The 18,481-nt window shown below is 40.5% G+C and overlaps 1 long non-coding RNA gene across 2 annotated transcripts; it reads right to left on the bottom strand.

Annotated features, from left to right (window-relative positions):
• Positions 1–2,889: 2,889 nt before the first annotated feature.
• On the bottom strand, positions 2,890–17,601 carry LOC124112815. Of its 2 annotated transcripts, XR_007218632.1 has the most exons (4): positions 17,511–17,601; positions 5,252–5,311; positions 3,355–3,417; positions 2,890–2,946 (listed from the first exon to the last, which is right to left on the bottom strand). It is a non-coding gene; the product is annotated as an uncharacterized LOC124112815 (long non-coding RNA). The 2 variants fall into 2 exon arrangements; XR_007218633.1 differs by lacking the exons at positions 2,890–2,946; positions 3,355–3,417 and adding an exon at positions 4,990–5,036.
• Positions 17,602–18,481: the final 880 nt, after the last annotated feature.

Here is an 18,481-nt window from a genome sequence, read left to right as displayed (position 1 = left end):
TTTCGAAATTCGAAATTTGTCGACATGAATATGAATCATCGATTTAAATCGATCAATATGTAATTATTTCTAATGATAACACATTTCGTGCAGCAAGAAAAACAAGAAAAATAAAATATTGGTATACACGTTCAATACACCTGGTATCAGCTTTATTTGATACTGATTCATAATTCTAATGCCAAAGTCGGAATCGTACGATAGCCATAACTTTTAGCAGAAATGTCTTATGATTATGGAAAGTGTTTTTGTAGGGTTTTTTTGCGTCAGTTTCGTCAGCAATCACTCATTTCATTCTCCAAATAAATACAACAACCACTATTCACTTCTTCGTTTGTTCAGAATCGCGATTCTCTACTAAAATATAACATGTCTTCCAGCTGAAATTATTTGATCTTTGCACAATGTTTCTTCTCTACAGGCAATATATCACCTTAGCAGCTTGTCAAGCCACATGCCGATCGTACTCTCAATCACTTCGAACTGTAACAAATCAAGTGTGATTTTAACAGATTCACATATAATGACGGCTACAATGAGATAAAGCTGCGTAACAGTCAAGTTTCATATAATAAGTAATTTATAACTGCTCAGGCCAAAGCTACTTCAAATTTGAACTTGTTTTAATGTTTTCTCGACGTTACATGCCTGAGATTTGCCTGTGTCTTTCTTGTCGTCGTCGAGTGAGTGAGTGAGTATTGTTTTACGCCGCTTTTAGCAATAATCCAGCAATATCACGGCACTCCGGCAATATAATATAACACTTTCAATATATATTGTCAATACAAGAGAATAGCTAGTCTAGATTGTCAGCCGAAATAGATTGCATTTGGTGTAAAAGGCAAAATAGCTGTGAAAAAAATATGAATGGACCACCGATAATCAGTGATGACATGATACCAATGGTTGGCGAAAAGGGTACACGTAAGCATGATCTGCCCTACCGGTAGCATTAGGGAAATACGTTCGTTTTAAGTTATATTTATTTTACATGTAATCTTCTAACACTTGTCCATTAAAGGAATGAAATACAGACAATCCAGTGATTGACATCACGAGCATCGATCCATGTAATTTGGACACTCTGACATGCATCAACCAAGTCATGACCATCCGATCCCGACAAGCATAGTCGCCTTTTACGGCAAGCATGGGTTGATGAAGACCTATTCCACCTCGGACCTTCACTTGTCTCAGTGAACGTGTGTAAAGTGTCATCTTTTGACGTCTTGGAGGAAAAATGGTTTTCATCATTTACAGCAAGCTTGATTTGATATTGAAGGATGACGTTATGTTTTCGTAAGGTCGACAATGAGACAATACCCCAAGGCTCCTTCTAGGATTTTATAATGCAGTTTATAATGTAGGATACAGAAAGAAGCATGCAATGTTGCCATTTTAAGTAACTTTATCATGTGTATATTAACATCTAGAGAGAGAGAGAGAGATTCTTTATTTCCTCCAGAAGTTAATCCGAAGATTATACATAATTAATTAAACGTAATCACAATGTAATATGATGTGATTATCATAATCAAAGGCATGCTTGTTACACAATAAACAGTCCCTTGAAGTTTTGTTTCGTGATGACACTCTAACACAAAATTTTGAACTTGACCTCTGTTCTGGTTACAGATATGCTAGTTGCCATAATATATGGTGAGTGAGCTTAGTGTGTATTAGCATGAAGCGTGAAAGACCTGTATTGATTGAAACTTTTCTGCGCCACATACTTTCTTCATATTCATGAATGGATTTATTAACCAGTTGCTTCCAGTTTCTCTTTGTAGGAAATAAACCACAGCTTACATATGTACAAAGGTTGTTTCGTAGGTTAAACTTGTTAAGAACTGATAATAAATTTACATACAGATTTAGGATTAGTTGGATTTGCAATGTATGCACAAAAAAGATGTTTAACAAAATTGTTACAGGGTAAGTTACATAAGCGGCCAAGCAGCTGAAGTTTATATACAGGTAGGAGGCAGAGTAGATTTATGATGTAATTACACTGGAGTGGAGAACCCTGTTATATACACATTTTAGGGAACCATATTTACTTTTTTAGCCTTTAATAATCAATCAAAATTTATACAAATACTTATTTATTCGTATAACATATATTTCATTTACTTTATCATCTCTGTCATAGATGCTCATATCTTTTCATACTTCTTGTAGATCGTTCCATCTGGCCGAGCTGCAAGACGTACTGTTTCTCTTTTTTCAATACATTCATTAATGAAGATCTTGTATTCAGCAGATGAAACTCTGCCTTCAATTGCTGTTGCCAGGAAAGCACGGATCTTAAGCTCCAGGGCTTGCCATCCTGCTGCGGCCTCCTTGTAACGTGTGCTTCTGTCCTCGTAATATGACTTCAGAACTTCACTGGATACCAGAAACACAATGCAAATCGCCAGGATACCTGCAATAACCTGTGCGACAATTGGAGCCTGCTTTATCGATGACACGATTTCTGGTAAATTTTCCTCTACTATATTCGACAGATATTTGTGTGTCAGGATCCCAACAACAGCAACGACCATCATTTTAATAACAGCAAATAATATATATTAGCATTCATTTGTACTCTACGTTTTGTAGCACAAGATGGCTGCTCTGTGGCTTCTGACTTCAATTTCTCTTAAAGGCCGAATGCTTTCTCTGATAGCTGTTGCTTCATCTTTACATTGATCTAAATATGGTTTACTGTGTCTGAAACAAAATGAGAAATAGCAGCACTTAATAAAACTATGTGTACTTTTCCTGTACAATATAGATGTCTATGTATGCAAGGTAAAGACATTGTCCACATTTCTCCGGAGTGGAAGAGCATTATTGCCCTGTATGATTGTAGCCTTTATTGTCATACATTGTCCTTACCTTAGCATTTTTTTTATAGCTTCATCTGATGGGGAAGATTGACCATGATTACTTTTACCGGGTCTGAAAGAGGAGACCAATAACCCAAAATGTTGTTATCTGTATTAGTGTTATAAACTTATTACAGAGTAAAGTGCAATTTGTAGTTGACGTTTTGTAGCACATGATTGCTTCTCTGCGGCTTCTGACTTTCAATATTTCTTAAAATTATAATGCTTCTTTTCTAATAGCTGCTGCTTCATCTTTACTTTGATCAAAAAAGGCATTACCAGATCTGAAAAGAATTCAAATGCAGCAGAATATTGTTATCTTTATCAGTATCAGAAAGCTATTACAAGAGTTATGAGTAATTTTAATGTTCAATATATATGCCTGCGTATAAACCATAAGTGATAACCCACATTTTCACGGTGTGGACGAGCATTGTTGTCCTGTATGAATATAGAGTTTCCAGTAACGCATTGTCCTCACCTAATCGTTTCGCTCATAGCTGTTGCTTCATCTTTGCATTGACTGTGACCGGTATTACCGGATCTGAAGGGAAACCAAATATATCAAATTATTCTTATCTGTATCAGTATAAAAAAAAACTATATGAGAAAAGATTATTTTTATGTTCAATTTATATGTCCGTGTACAGCACGTTGATGCATTGGGTAGATTTCAAAGGTGTGTTATATCCTGTAAGATCGTAGCGTTTACATGATGTATAGTCCTCATCCACAGGACTACACTGTGGGCCAACTTATTCTTATTCTCAACAACGTGTACCGGTGTCCTTGCAGAACCTATAATGTCACCCAGAGCATTAGGAAATTGACACCAAATCAAGTATGCGCCACTAGAACATCCTTATCAAACCGTTCATGGCAGCTTCGTAACAGCGGCCATTATGTTTGAAACGATTGACACTGGTCTAATATAGAAACAGGACTGACTGCCACTACCGTTGATTCCAAAACTGATGACGCAGGAATCATAGCAAACGAGCTTGCCTATAACGTTGTGTCAGTGGTGAGCGAACTGTCGGACATTGCGAATGGAGACGGTGATACATATGGTGGTCATGCTAATGTGACCGTATGGGGCATTAAAGTTCTTGTCATTTGATCTGATGTCAGAAATCTGTTATGCAGGAAAAGGTTAACATGATCCCTGGCCTGCCTCTGTGTTGTGACCTGATCAGCGTTTTGTTTGTCCTCTTTCATACATCATTGTTCGCATACAGTTTTCATTAATAATGTAAAACAAAACGTGTTTTAGACGAATAACGTATTTATTTTTATCCACATGTCTTGTTTTGAAACGGACGACATATACTGGAGGTGTATGTGAAAGATTTGGAAGTTCAATATATGATTTATTTATTCCATGTACAGCTTGAATACATATACTTATAATGTAAGTCGTTCCAATCCAGAAGAAGTACGACAAAAGAGAACTGCATGCGCATATCAAGCTAACCTTATCTGTTAACTAACACTAAAACACATTATTGTAATGCTTATGAAATGTTCCATTGTTCCAGTTATTGTCTTTATTTAAGAACTGACTTTCGTGTGGGTTGGTGTTTTGTCCTGACCTGCCGCTGAAAGAAGAGTGGGACTTTCTCAAATCGCCATTGGGAGATTCATACCAAGTATGCAATGTCGAGTGAATGAATGTTTGACAGATCGTGGTGGTATTAATTTAATGACAACTGATGCAAAAACGTCCAAATTCACATCTTACCCCTTTCGTCCTTCAAATTCGTTTGCGGTACTTCAGAATCATTAGCGGTCAAAACATTTACTGTCATACTTCACTATCGGTTTGGATGTGTTTCCAATGCGTTCATTATTATCATACTAATATCTCCTACAAATTTCACAATTTTAAGTTACTTCCATGCAACCCCTACTTTCGTGAAGAACATATAATAGTTTCGAAGCTCGAAAGAAAATATTATTGTTTTGTCCTTTCCTGGATGAAATCTTATAAAAAAGAAACATTTTAAAATCGAACCACGGTTATTTGCGATGAGGTCATATGTCTATCAGCTATTGCATCCTAGAAGAGTTATTGTCCCTTTGTCGCCCTTACAAAAAATGTGACAAGGCGATAAATATCTTCAAGGAATGACCAGAGACCACGTACGCTCACTCTTATGAAACCTTTAATCAATCGAGAAAGTTGCTTTGTTTTGTAGACAGAAATATATTTATGTCATTTCTATGTTATATGGCATTGAAGGGGGTGTGTCATTAAATGCTATTTAATGTTACATCCAACGTTTTCAGTGTGTTTTTTCTACATTCTTCTCTGTGTGGCTATTATCAGTACGATATTATTTATAACAATAATTTATTAGATACATCGTATTTCTTACCGTGTTCCTGGCATGTTGTCTATCTCCTTGAACTATGACTTCACTATCAAGGTGAAAGTTCTGCAAGCATTCAAAAACATTAAAATGTTCATATCAAAGAAAATGTATGAATGTCACGTGTGAACCTACTGGCAAGAGGCAGACAAAGGGGAAACTGAAAACGTAACGTCTCGATTATCTGCCGAAACAGATTCCAAAGGTAAAATAGAAAATCATATTTAAAATTGATATGAATGGATCCCTAACAATCAACTTGTTTTAAAAGATACATGTATACATTTGGTAATCAGGCCAGAGAATTCAATCTGGAACTATTGCTGCAGTAGCTGCTGGAGACAACCACACAGGACCATGACCGCAAACGTGGGTCCACAAATCACTGGAGCTTCTAGGTAATCTGCCACTGTTACATTTCATGCGTTCAGCATGCAAATAGTGAAATAAATCTTACTTCAGTTCACACGGGAACATAGTATCATTAATTGTATCAACACCTAAGAGGCATGTACCATTACACATGTATAAACGTTTCATACAAAACAGTAAACTAGGGCATGATAAAACTGAATTCGGTTCAACACTCAATAAAGGCCACATCTAAAGATGCACAAAACCTGCTCCTACAGAGGACACTATTGTCATATTTGAAAGAAAGAGAATTATTGGAAGAATGTTTCTAGATATTTGTCAGGAAGATCTGAACCAGTATGATTTGACGGATGAGGATGAGAAGTATAGAATCATGGGCATCATCAAAGACTTCAAAAAAGGAACACTAAACTTGAATGGAACTCGTCAGGAACAGGTTCAAAGCAAACATCAGGTGCTCCTTATGCTGAATAAAGTATGCATTTATTTTTGCTTCTCTTGCTCCGCTATTTATTATGTGCTTATCATTTCTGAGATGCATTATGTTAATACACTTTTGCAAAGCCCGTTGAAGAAATAGAGACATACACTCTTCAAACAATGAAACGCACAGGTAAATTTTAGTAAATGTATTGTACCTAATAAAGTCGATAAATTTAATTTAATATCATTGATACAAATAGGACGTTTTGGAGCTCGATAGTCACATGTTGTCGTTGAACAAAGGCATTGAAAACTGTTCATTGTCTTGTCACATAAGGCCACAAGGTTGCGCCCCTGACAGCTATCACGTCTTGGCATCTCCTCAGCACTGACTGGATAAGTGTACAAATTCTGTCCAGCGGAATTCTGCGCCATTCTGCTTGTAATGCGTTGGTCAGTTGTAGGAGTGTCTGTGGCGTGTTTTTACGTTGACGTACACGTCGATCGAGTTCATCCCAGAGGTGTTCAATTGGGTTGAGATCTGGAGATCTCGACGGTCAGGGTAAGTCGTTGCTGTGTGCATTATGAAGGTAGTCTATCGTGACACGAGCTGTGTGCAGTGGAGTGTTGTCCTGTTGAAACAGCTACCTCTGGCGGTCAATGATTGGAAGAAGGCGAGGTTGAAGGATTTTATTCATGTATTGATTTACTGTCAAATTTCCCTGAACCACAAACCAAGTAAGGGCTCATGGTTTAGGATATGACCGCCCACATCATGACGCTACCGCCACCGAAATTGTCGAATTCACGTCCACAATGTGGGGCAAAACGCTCATTTCGACGATGATAAACACGTTGTCTTCCATCTCAATGGTGAAGAGGAAATCGTGATTCATCGCTAAACCACACTCGTTTTAAGTTTCACAAATTCAAAGGCTGTAAGGTATGGCACCAACGCATGCGTCGCTGTCGATGGATGTGCTACAAAACAGGGACGATAACTGGTCTCCTGGGTTGGATTCCAGTCTCGCGAAGATGGTTCCTGACAGTCTGGTCCAATATCCTCCTCAAACCAGGTATGCGTCGAGCAGTTACAGTAGCTGCGGCATTGCGGTGACTTAGGTGGAACAGTCGAATGTAGCGAACATGTGCAGGGGTGGTAACTCTTGGTCTCGGCCATTTCTCGGACGGCCTGCAGTGGAATTAAACTGTGTGTATCGATCCCAAGGCGGCAAATGGTGCTGTGGTGGCCGTTGAAGTGCAGCCGAAGACTGCGGTTCTCCTCTTTAGCGACTCTCCGATCAGCAGCGCTGAGTCGCGGCATTTTCGATCTTGAAAAATGTTGACAATTGAATGACTAATTATTGGCTTATGTTTGCCTTTTTATAGCCACTACCACGACTAAGAAATGCCATAACTTGCACGTGCATTTTGCTTTACTATTTTCCGCCATGACATTTTGGAACAAGTGTGAAGACAATGCCATTTAAGACATTGTAAATCGACAATGGCTGCGTTTTGACGCACCGTTTGTCGAATATCAGGCCACCAAAGTTTTTCAATATCATGTATCCAATTCATATACCGGATTTTTTGTGTAGTCAGGTTCAATGAACTACATACTACCTGTGCGTCTCGTTTTTGAAGAGGGTATACCCTACATTGTACATGAAATAAGCTAGGTCTTCATTGACTTGCTATCACTTATAGCAATGGTTATAGCAGTGTCCATCCTCTATCCGGTTTCCCATTTCCGGAGCAGAACTCCAAGACGTCATTCAAAGAAAATCCTTTTAGTCACTAATTACAAGTCTAGATGTGTACAACGTTCTAAGCTCTTACAATAACTATATTGTAATCGGTCACCTTTTGTAAGGTGTAAGACTATTTGGCAAATATGGGAGAGCAACCATGGAGCTTGGCAACAGTTATCAATTGTGTCCAGCACATTTCTACATGTATTTCTATTTGAGGGCAATTGACAACCTGCCTGCACTTTTAACAGAAAAAAACCTTTAATATTGTCGGTACAGGTACCCGACTACACCTTTCAACTAGTAAATGAAAATGCAACGCGACGCGATTTTTCAAAATATAGAAAACATGGAAATAAAGTGAATAGTTTGAGGAAAGTTGCAAAGTATTTTTTTATATAAACTTGGATTGATTATTGTCTACACAAATGAATGAAAACAGTTCTAAATATTGGAAAAGGATTCCTAAGTCAGCCGCTTTTGCTCACTGATAAACACAGTTCACGAATTTTTAGATCATTTTCAGATTCTGAAGCTGGAACGTCCAGCGATAGGCCCAATGGCCACTCCATGTCACTGTCAGGCATGCCTAACATGATCTGAGGATCTGACGTTTAGAAGACCAGAATGGGCGTTACAACTGCTCACAGATGAGTCCAGGGGAAACTTGACAGCTCTGATGGTCGTGCAAATGCAGAGACGTAAGTTCACTTTGCACAAGGCTGATGCCCGCCCACACGTTGCACGAGTTGGAACAGATTGTTTGTTGCAGCATAACATTGTGGTACTACCATGGCTGGCTGTTTCTCCGGACCTCTTCCCCATTGAATATGTCTGGGATTAGAATGAGAGACGTCTACGACAGGACCAGCGCCGCTGGTAATGCAAGCACAGTTGGGCCAATCTTTGGTTGACATTTGGAACAATATCCCCCATATCCGCTGCCCTGTCTGTATCAACGTAAATGGTCGTAACATTCGATATTGACTTTGTTAATTGAGTTGTTACACCATCCCTCTTTCAGGGCGTGTCCCTCTGTCTCCTGCTACCAGGTACGGGTGTTGTCAATAAACTTGTCATGATAAAACCTTGATCACACAAAACACCCAGTATTATGTTGTTCATTTCAACAACATAACATTTCACCACTTTATATGAAGCACAGAATCCGTTTCCGTTAATATACATTCGGTAAAGGAATTGAATTCACAAAATGGAAATGGTACAATCGCTGAATTAAAAACAAGAATTCATCTGCATGTTATCAGAGCTACGTAGATGTAGCAATCTGAATGATGAGGTGTTCAGGGTTAATTTGCCTCACATTATTTTTTGCTTTTGCTGTTCACCTTTGGAAAACATTTCCCGAATGTAACAAATAAACATTAATTAGACAACCTTTGTCTATTAGCATTATTAATATGGGGTCTAAGCCTAATACGGCAAAATTCTAAATGGTAACGAAATTCAATCTGAAGAACAAAATATTTAATATTTTAACGATGTCAATCAATATATTAATTAATTAAAAAGAAGTATTGATCACTACTTCTCTATTGTATCACGTCTTCCATGTTGCTTGCATATGTAATATATTGCTATAGTACAATAGCCCCAGTCATATTTTGTGTTATATATTTTATTGTTGTAAATAATATATCATGTAAATATCACGGTTTAGTAATTATTCTCTAGCTTCCGCGTGTTACTTAAATTCTAAATGTCCAACATTGTCATCGTTTTACTACCTACTGCGATATTAACGCTACGTATTTGTTTTATAAATGTACACTTATACACAGGCATACATACATACATACATTCATTACTCGCCCGTGAAGAGATCACCCGTTTAATAAACATTTAGTTGTATACTGGGCCATCTGAGAGACAATCTCCCCGCTGTTTCATTCACAGCCATTAGCAAGAATCAGGGGACAACTCAAATGATTGGCTCAAAGTCCACTCCTGCGAGCCCACTCCTGTCATTGAGGAACGTTTGGCAGCACTGACATATATACTCAACAACAAAAAATTCTGTGACATCTGTATTTTTGAAACAAGTAAAGTTTGGTTTCAATATTGTAGTACATGTATGGAATCAAGTCACAAAAACGCAACTGCTACAGAAAAGCATGCTTTCTATGCAAAAGTTGACTTTTAGGCAAGCCCCATGCATTTCACTACCAAAGAATGGGTATAAAAACATGTGCGTTAACGGGATTCCATATGCATTGTTTAGCATCATGCTGAGAACAACCACTCAGAAAAGCAACAAAATTACGCAATTATGGAACATTACGAAATGCCACGCCTGTCCGAAAATGAGCGTCTGCGAGCCATTGGTATGCTTGAAGCATGATCGAGTCAACGTGATGTTCCAAGACAATTTAACGTCCACAGAAACACCATTTGGTGTTTATAGCAACGTTGGCAACAGACGAATGCAGTCAGAGACCATCCTCGCAGTGGCAGGCCACGCGTAACCAATATTCGAGAAGACAACTGGATTCGAACAACACACCTACGAAATCGATTCCAGCCAGCAACAGTGACTGCAAGAAGCATCCCTGGCCTTCGACGAATATCTTCACAAACCGTACGTCGCCGCCTCAGATGTGCAGTGATTGTCGCCAGAAGACCCGCCAGACATACCATTTTGACAGGAAACCGCCGTCAAGCACGTCTACAGTGGTGCAGCAGACAGCGTCTACGCTAGACGGCCATGCAGTGGGGACAAGTTCTATTCACTGACGAGTCTCGTTTTCACCTCAGCCACAGCGATGGACGGATTCGAGTGTATCGACGTCGAGGTGAACGTTACGTCAATCATTGTGTCATTGAAGAAGGTAGGTTCGGGGGCGGCAGCGTTATTGTATGGGGTGGGATTACAGCAAGACAGGGGACCCGTTTGATGGTGATAGAGGGAAATCTCAATGGAAAGCGCTACCGCGACGAGATCATGGCCCTGTTGTTCTACCGTTTTTGCGTCGTCATGGCCCAGGCATTACTTTCAACATGACAACGCCCGGCCTCATATTGTTTAGGATTCTCTTCAACAAACGGATGACAACGTGAATCTCATCCCCTGGCCGCCTCGCTCCCTCATCAATCGAGGACATGTGGGATGCGATGGATCGGCGCCTTCGACGTCAACCACGTGTTCCACAGACACTCCAGGAACTTCGAAACATGCTCCAGCAGTTATGGACAGATATACGATAGGACTTTGTGCGACGCCTGGTCCATTCCATGAGAAGAAGATAGGTTGCTTGCATCGCAACCATAGGTGGACACACACGCTACTGATTTGTAAATTGACATTTTTGCATGTTCATGTTGTTGTTTTTTATAAAATCACGCATTTTCTGAAATCAGTATCGCAAATTAAACCATTTGAACACTTACAGGAGTCTTTTATCTGTTGCAAACCGAAAGTGTTTCAGATTTGGTAAAAAACATAACTTTCCATTAAATCTTATTCAATGTAACAGGAACTTTTGTTGTTCAGTATATTTTAAACTCTGCTCCTACCGGAAGATCATGTAACCACTCAGAACAGATGGAAACAACTTACAGAAAGCAGTCATAATATGTGCTAACGTCAGAGGCCGTCAACTGCGGAAAGGTTCTGCCAAGCAGCCCATATGAACTTCTGTGTCAGTGTTGAGATGGGGGAATTATACCTCAGGTCATGGGAAACTGCAACATCATCACTGACAGGTACATGAACACACGGGACCAGGGCGTGGGACAGCAAATGGAAGAGCTGATGGAATACTAGGTTGTTTGGGAGTGTGTGTTGTACGTATCTCCAATGGACCTCGCTGGGTGGAAAAGAGACGCCTTGCAAAAGAAGATGCGTCAGAGGATTGAACTTGACTAGTGGCTACGGCATTCGAAACCTTTTTTTCAACTTGGACTGAACAGACACTGTTTTCTTGTACTTCTCACATCCTCTGTAAGCAGCACCACCACAGTTCCGTCACATTAAAACACAATCAGCCTTACATAGTCCTTACATTGTACATACTGAATGTTTTCTGTTGAATCAATACAACAAATTACAAACACGAACACCAAATGTTCTTGCAACATCAGCGTTGTTAGTGAGAGCGTTTGATTTTAGCCCAGAAATGGGCTTCACACATTGTACCCATGTCGGGAATCGAACCTGGGTCTTCAGCGTGACGAGCGAATGCATTAACCACTAGGCTACCCGATCGCCCCACATCGGCGTTGGATGTCTCTACCTGGATCATTCAAATTGATCGATCTGTTGTTTTGCAGTGAGTCATTCTTTTAGTTGTATTCTTTTGACTGTAGGTTTGGTTAATCCTAATTGTCAAAGTGCACGTGCAGTATTTGTAGGTACCAAACACGCGATGTGGCCAATTAGGGCACTGCAGGATAAGTGTGAGACATTATGTTGCAAATGTCGAGCTGAAATGGTGTTGTGTTTGGTCGATTGTTTATGCATGAAATTTCGTTACAATATCTCAGAGTTTGACTATTTTTACTTACGCCCACATGGAGACTAAGACTCAGATATATTCCATTCCAAACAACAGCAGCTCTATTCGCATCGTATTATAGAGTCAAAACATTTTTAGTGGCCGTAATTTAATTAGGGGTTATTTGATTCAATTTGAATCAATGTGTATTTTATGAAACATTAACCTAAGACGCCACATTGTCAAAATGCATTTTACTTGACAGTGTCTTACAACTTGAAAAACGACTGGAAGGCTTCATTTGAAAGAACCAGTTGATCCATGGCCAGATATCCTCATTCTGTTACAAAAGCTCTACACACAGACCATTACAATTCATGGCATCATGTGACATTGTTCTGAACAATGCAGTATGGTGTATAACCCCAGTTGAATAGCTGAAAGGTTAACAGCCAAGTATCCATCTCATCCTACCGGGTACCCGTTCATTTCTGGACGAACAGAAGCTTATTTCAAACAGTCACTTGCTTAAGAAGACACCATATGAACTGTGTCCTTCAGTGCGATGCAGTAGAAGCCGTACAAAGAACCGTCCTTCCAACTATTCTCCACAACCAACACTGCTTAACTTCGCATGCTTTGTGTACCAAGTGCTGTACACATGACCAAGAACAAATGTGCACCGAAAGTTATTGCACTCGATCTGTCAAGCTTAATGTTTGGCCTGATCCAACCTACTGATTAATTTATAGTAGCTGAACTTACTATTAGAGTTATTCTTAACTGTCTCACGTTTTAGAACGAGATCTGTTGTCAAGTAAGTAGGGTAAAACGTTAATATATCAATGAGTTCTATGGGAACGGTACCGTCCAGTTTAACAGGGTTTAACTTTTACTGTGCTACACATATTCCTCTGTGCCGGTGTTTCATTGTCACAATAAGAATTATTCTCTGTCAACTGTAGTCGGCCCCATGGTAAATAGCATATAATATTCAATCACACCTGTAACGCACTGACGCGGAATCTCTGATGCAAGCACGAGGAAAACGACATTATTTGTGAAGTGTATTTGAGGACAACATTACACTATTTTTCTTATGCTATTTAGCATCTGTAATCTAGGGCGTACCGACCACGGTAGCTTATCGATTATCTGTTTTTCATTGTCCTCTCTGTTGTCGGTAAACAAAGTTAATTCGGCAAACGTGTTGCTGAAAACCTATTCTATCTTCAACTTCAACTTCAACTTCAACTGCCATATTATTTGTGTCACATTTCTGTTGGACACCCTACACTCTCCCGCACGAGCTGTCATGGGATGCATTGAGATCGATTCCTCTCAGGTCACGATGACATAAGCGTTATCTCGTATACGTGGGCATTGTACCGTAACACCACCACTTGTTGACTTATGTGAACAACTACCTTATGGGCAATGTGTGATTATAGGAATTGCAGGATAGTGTGTTCAGCGCAACCTGCACCAATAATATACATATAGAAAACCCATTTCAATCGTGGTTTTCGTCCTGGAGAATTATACCTATGGGCTGATACCTTTTGTGCCATGTGCTAATGTGGGATATACGTCGCCTACATGATATGCATATTTACACAGCTTACATACATTGACTACATACACAGAGTACATACATAGACTACGCAAGTGGTCCTTCTACCCCCCCTTCAGTGCAGATTTTCGCTTGTTTTTATTCTTTTTACGTTTATTTATTCAAAAAGTCTGTAGCCTGGCAAGCAATAATCTATTGTTGGATGAACCCATGGACTTGAATACTGAAATATATGAGGAGTCGTCAAGAAACTCTTTGAACATCGTCAGTGGTACTGTTTATTGTAGGCGCCTAATTTATCTTGTAAACTATAAAGACAACCCACATATTATAACACATATTATAAATATATCTCCTGGGTATTCAAGCTCAGTTTGCGATTAACTTACGCATCTAATGGCTGTAGCAATGCCTCCCTTACGTACCACTATTTTATACTTTGAAAAAGTAGGGGATCATGAAATATCATGTCTGTAAAACACGTTTGATAGTTTGCACGTGCCGCACACAGTAGCGCCACACTCGTGCGTAGGTCGATAAGCTCTGTGGACCATTATTTCTTACAGTCCTATCGTTTCTACTGATCATACAGCTGTTATTTGAGTTGCAGTCACACAGACAATGCGACCGCGATGCAACCTCTTGGCGACTGATTTCCAGTGCGACCGACTGGCGATCGCTGAGACTGGTGCAACTACTTCTGCCCACATTTGGAACTAGGGTATGATTGCCGATCAATCAGCAATACGTTTTGCAACGTGTCAGTGTTTGATCGGCAACTGTTCACCGCAGATACGGCGAAATGTTTGCAACTGGTTGAGACCGATCGGTGACTAGCCAGCTAATCTCAGAAATCGTTTACATGCAACTTATCCCTTGCTCGACGGCCACATATAATTAAAAAACAACAACTTGACACTGACTTTCAAAATGTAATATAATGCGATTGTTTCAAAATTGGACACAGAAACCATAATTGAAACACTGTTTGAAGATCAATGTACACAATGTTCAAAACATTAATCGTGTCCCCTAGACAGACACACGTACACGATACAGTTAAGGTCACAGGGGTACAGAAAATGTCAGTATCGGTTGTGCCCACCACGTGCATCAATCACCGCTTGACACCGACGACCCATAGATGCAATCAAGTTGTCAATAACACGCTGTTGGATGTGCTGCCATTCAAGAAGCGCCGGAAGTGTTTGGGGCGGCGGATTCCTTCTGCGAACGCGTCGATCCAACTCGTCCCACATATGCTCAATCGGGGACAAATCTGATGACCGGGCTGGCCAAGGTAATGTCTGGATGTTATGGTGCTGTAAGAAGTCCTGACAACCAACGGGAAATATGCGGTCGAACGTTGTCCTGCTGGAACTGTCCGCCATGAACGTTGACGTGAGGAAGAACGTAAGGCTGTAGGATCAAGTCTCTGTTACGCACACCTGTCAGTGCACCTGCCACATGCACGAGAGGCGTCCTACCACCGTGATGAATTCCGGCCCATACCATGACACTCCCGCCGCCAAATGGGACAACCTGCTGCACACAGTTGGGGGCGTAACGTTCACCCCGACGTCTGTAGACACGTGCGCGCCCATCAGCACGTGTGAGTAGGAAACGGGACTCGTCAGTAAACAGTACATTTCTCCACCTTTCACGTGCCCATCTAACCCTCTAATGCACCAAATCAGACGGTCCGCCAGATGACGTGGGGTCAATACATGACGTCGAACAGGTCTTCGTGCAAAAAGTCAAGCCTCCTTCAGTCTGTTGCGTACAGTTTGATCTGATATTCTGCGTACCCCAGGGATCTGTGTGGTTGTAGACGTGGCTGTGGTAGTGCGGTCTCGGAGGTGTTGCAGCCGGATGTATCGATCTTGTGCTTGGGTTGTCACCCTTGGTCTTCCTCACCTTGGTCTGTCGTTAACTCTGTTGGTGTTGGTGTATCGGGTCTTCAGTGCCGAGATTGTCTGTCTGGATTCGCCAAAGTGCCTGACCACTTCTTGCTGAGTTGCTCCAGCTTGTAATCTCCCAATGGCGTTGTTCCGTTGAGCTGCATTCAGTCTTGGCATTCTGTCACCGCCTCTACTGTCGTGATAAGGACTGTATGAACAGCCGTTGATGGGGATTTTTATACCCATTCAGCAGGGGAGCCTGCATGCCTAAATGCAGGATGCTGTCCTGCACGTTTTTTACAGGCGGTTGCGTTTAGATGAAGCTGTAAAATTGATCCCCAAACGCTACGTTTATGTACTTGGCATGTGTTTTCGCGAATTATCGACACAACATCTTTCTGTTTGACTTATTTTGCTCTCGCTTAATGTAATTATTTTAGATATTTGGCAAAAAGTGGTTTAAAATCTATGTCAAGTTTCTCTTTTTGAAGAGTATATATTTGTAACAGACGTCAATGGTATATACAACGTCGAAACTAGAGTAATCGTCGTTGGTCATGATAGGCGTAGTCGTGTCTGGTGACGTCAAAATGAACGTCAAGCCAAAGTCAACTTGTGGTCTCATAACAGATTTAACCGGTCATGGTGTGGGGTGGAATCACAATGACTGACGGAACAACACACCATATTGTGGAACGAAGTGTCACTGGGCACTGACACTCGTTGTTGTCCGTCTTTCAGGACGACAACTCCCGCGCTCACCTCCAGCAGGACAACAGCCTAAGAATGCCATGGCCAGCAATGAGCCCCGTCTTTTGGCCCATAGATCGCGTCCGGTACATGATAAAGAGACGTGTGCGTCAACATTATAGGCAACAGACCACGTTGGCTGAACTTGGCCAGGTCTCGGAGGTGTTGCAGCCGGATGTATCGATCTTGTGCTTGTGCTACAAGAGGAGTGGGACCGAATGCCTCAAATCGTGATTGACAGACCTTGTTGTCTCGTCGTGTGAATGAATGTATGACAAATCGTGGCCAAACATGTCAACTTTCCCATCTTATCCTTTTCGTACTTAAGGATTGTTGGCGATCATAATATCTACTGTCATACTTCAAAATCGGGTGTAATTTCTTTTTATTATCTCACAACTATTACAAGAAACTAATATGGCTAGCAATTTTTTAAATGTAAAGTTGTTTCCGAGTATCCCCTACCTTTTTATAAGCTCATACAAAGTTGGTACTTCAAGCACCATTTTGCCTTTTACATCCAATGGAATCTGTTCGGCGTATAATCGAAAAAGATTATTCTGTGGCGTTGGCATTTTATACTTACACACGGTACCGCGCATGACGCGAAGCGTTTACCTTCCCCGATTGTTCCTCAGCTAAAAGTGGCTTATTAACGCGTTCTAGGGTAATATATTTTTGAGTTGTACTGTACAAATATGTCCATTGCCACAGCTACAATACAGGCTACACAAAGGGAAATGTAACCTCTGCTTAACAATTTCTGACGACCTCGGTTGAAACATGAAAAATCCGTTGTTGCATGTGTAGATCAGTAATTGTGAAATACACTTTCTTGGACATATCAAAGGAAAACTGAAAGGAACTAATACGCACGTACGTACGCACACACACGCACACACACACACACACACACACACAAAAACACACAAACACACACACACACAAACACACACTCACACACACATTGTAAAGTGTTTAACTAATGTGTGCCTTATCTATGTGAATTTTTGCAATAAAATGTTTAAATCAAACCTGTTAACATCCATGCTCGACGAATCCTTTAGACTCCATATACACGACATGATCTGATTCATTAAATCAGGATCTGATTCAATAAATGCACTACACATACCCAGAAGTAACACGCCGTCACATTTTCCTGACTGATAAGATTAAATCCAGTGCACAGCGAATCATAAATGCCCTTATAAGTGTTTAGCATACAACAGTGGCGGTGCAATTTGAGGTACACTGTTGGGTCTCGTAGGACAGCCAGAAGCTCATGTTCGCCCTGATGCTGTTTCTAGGTTTGTCAGCACCATAAACATAGTTACGTTTTTTTTATATGGGTGCGGCTCACCCATTGGAATCGCTTAACTCTGAAGTGTTTATTTCTCACAAATAAAGCGATAAAACCCTCTCCATATCCAATAGATATATTTGCATAATCGTCGTTTGTACGATTCCGACAATATCATGAGCATGTATTTATACTATCAAATAATGATGACACCAGGTTTCTCGAAATGGTGCTTGCAAACACCTTCCCATCTTATCGTCATATAAACCTAAAATTATCGAACGCTTTGGTAATGAGGAAAATGATGCAGATAGTCCCGAACATTAACTTGAAAAATAGAAACTATTGCAATTAATATTTCAGAATGATTATAAATAAGATTTAGCCCTCGTGTCTTTTAAAACTTTAAGAAACAACTCTCGTCGAAAAAACTCCCCGGAAGGTCTACATGTAGGAGTTCTGCTCCTTTAATCATTGAGGCGGTCGGGAAGCCAAGTGATTAAAGCGTTCGCCCCTCACGCCGTAGACTCGGGTTCGATTCCTGACATGGGTACAATGTGTGAAACCCATTTCTGGTGTCCCCCACCATGATATTGCTGGAATATTGCTAAAATTGGCGTAAAACCATACCCACTCACTCACTGCTTTAATCATTAGTATATAATACCAAAAGACACTGACTATCACGGAAACTATCATCCGG

This window comes from Haliotis rufescens, unplaced genomic scaffold, assembly GCF_023055435.1.
Source record: "Haliotis rufescens isolate VD_foot unplaced genomic scaffold, xgHalRufe1.0.p SCAF_58, whole genome shotgun sequence".
NCBI lineage: Eukaryota > Metazoa > Mollusca > Gastropoda > Lepetellida > Haliotidae > Haliotis > Haliotis rufescens.
The sequence above is the reverse complement of the archived record's forward strand: the minus strand, read 5'-3'. Positions and strand labels throughout refer to the sequence as shown.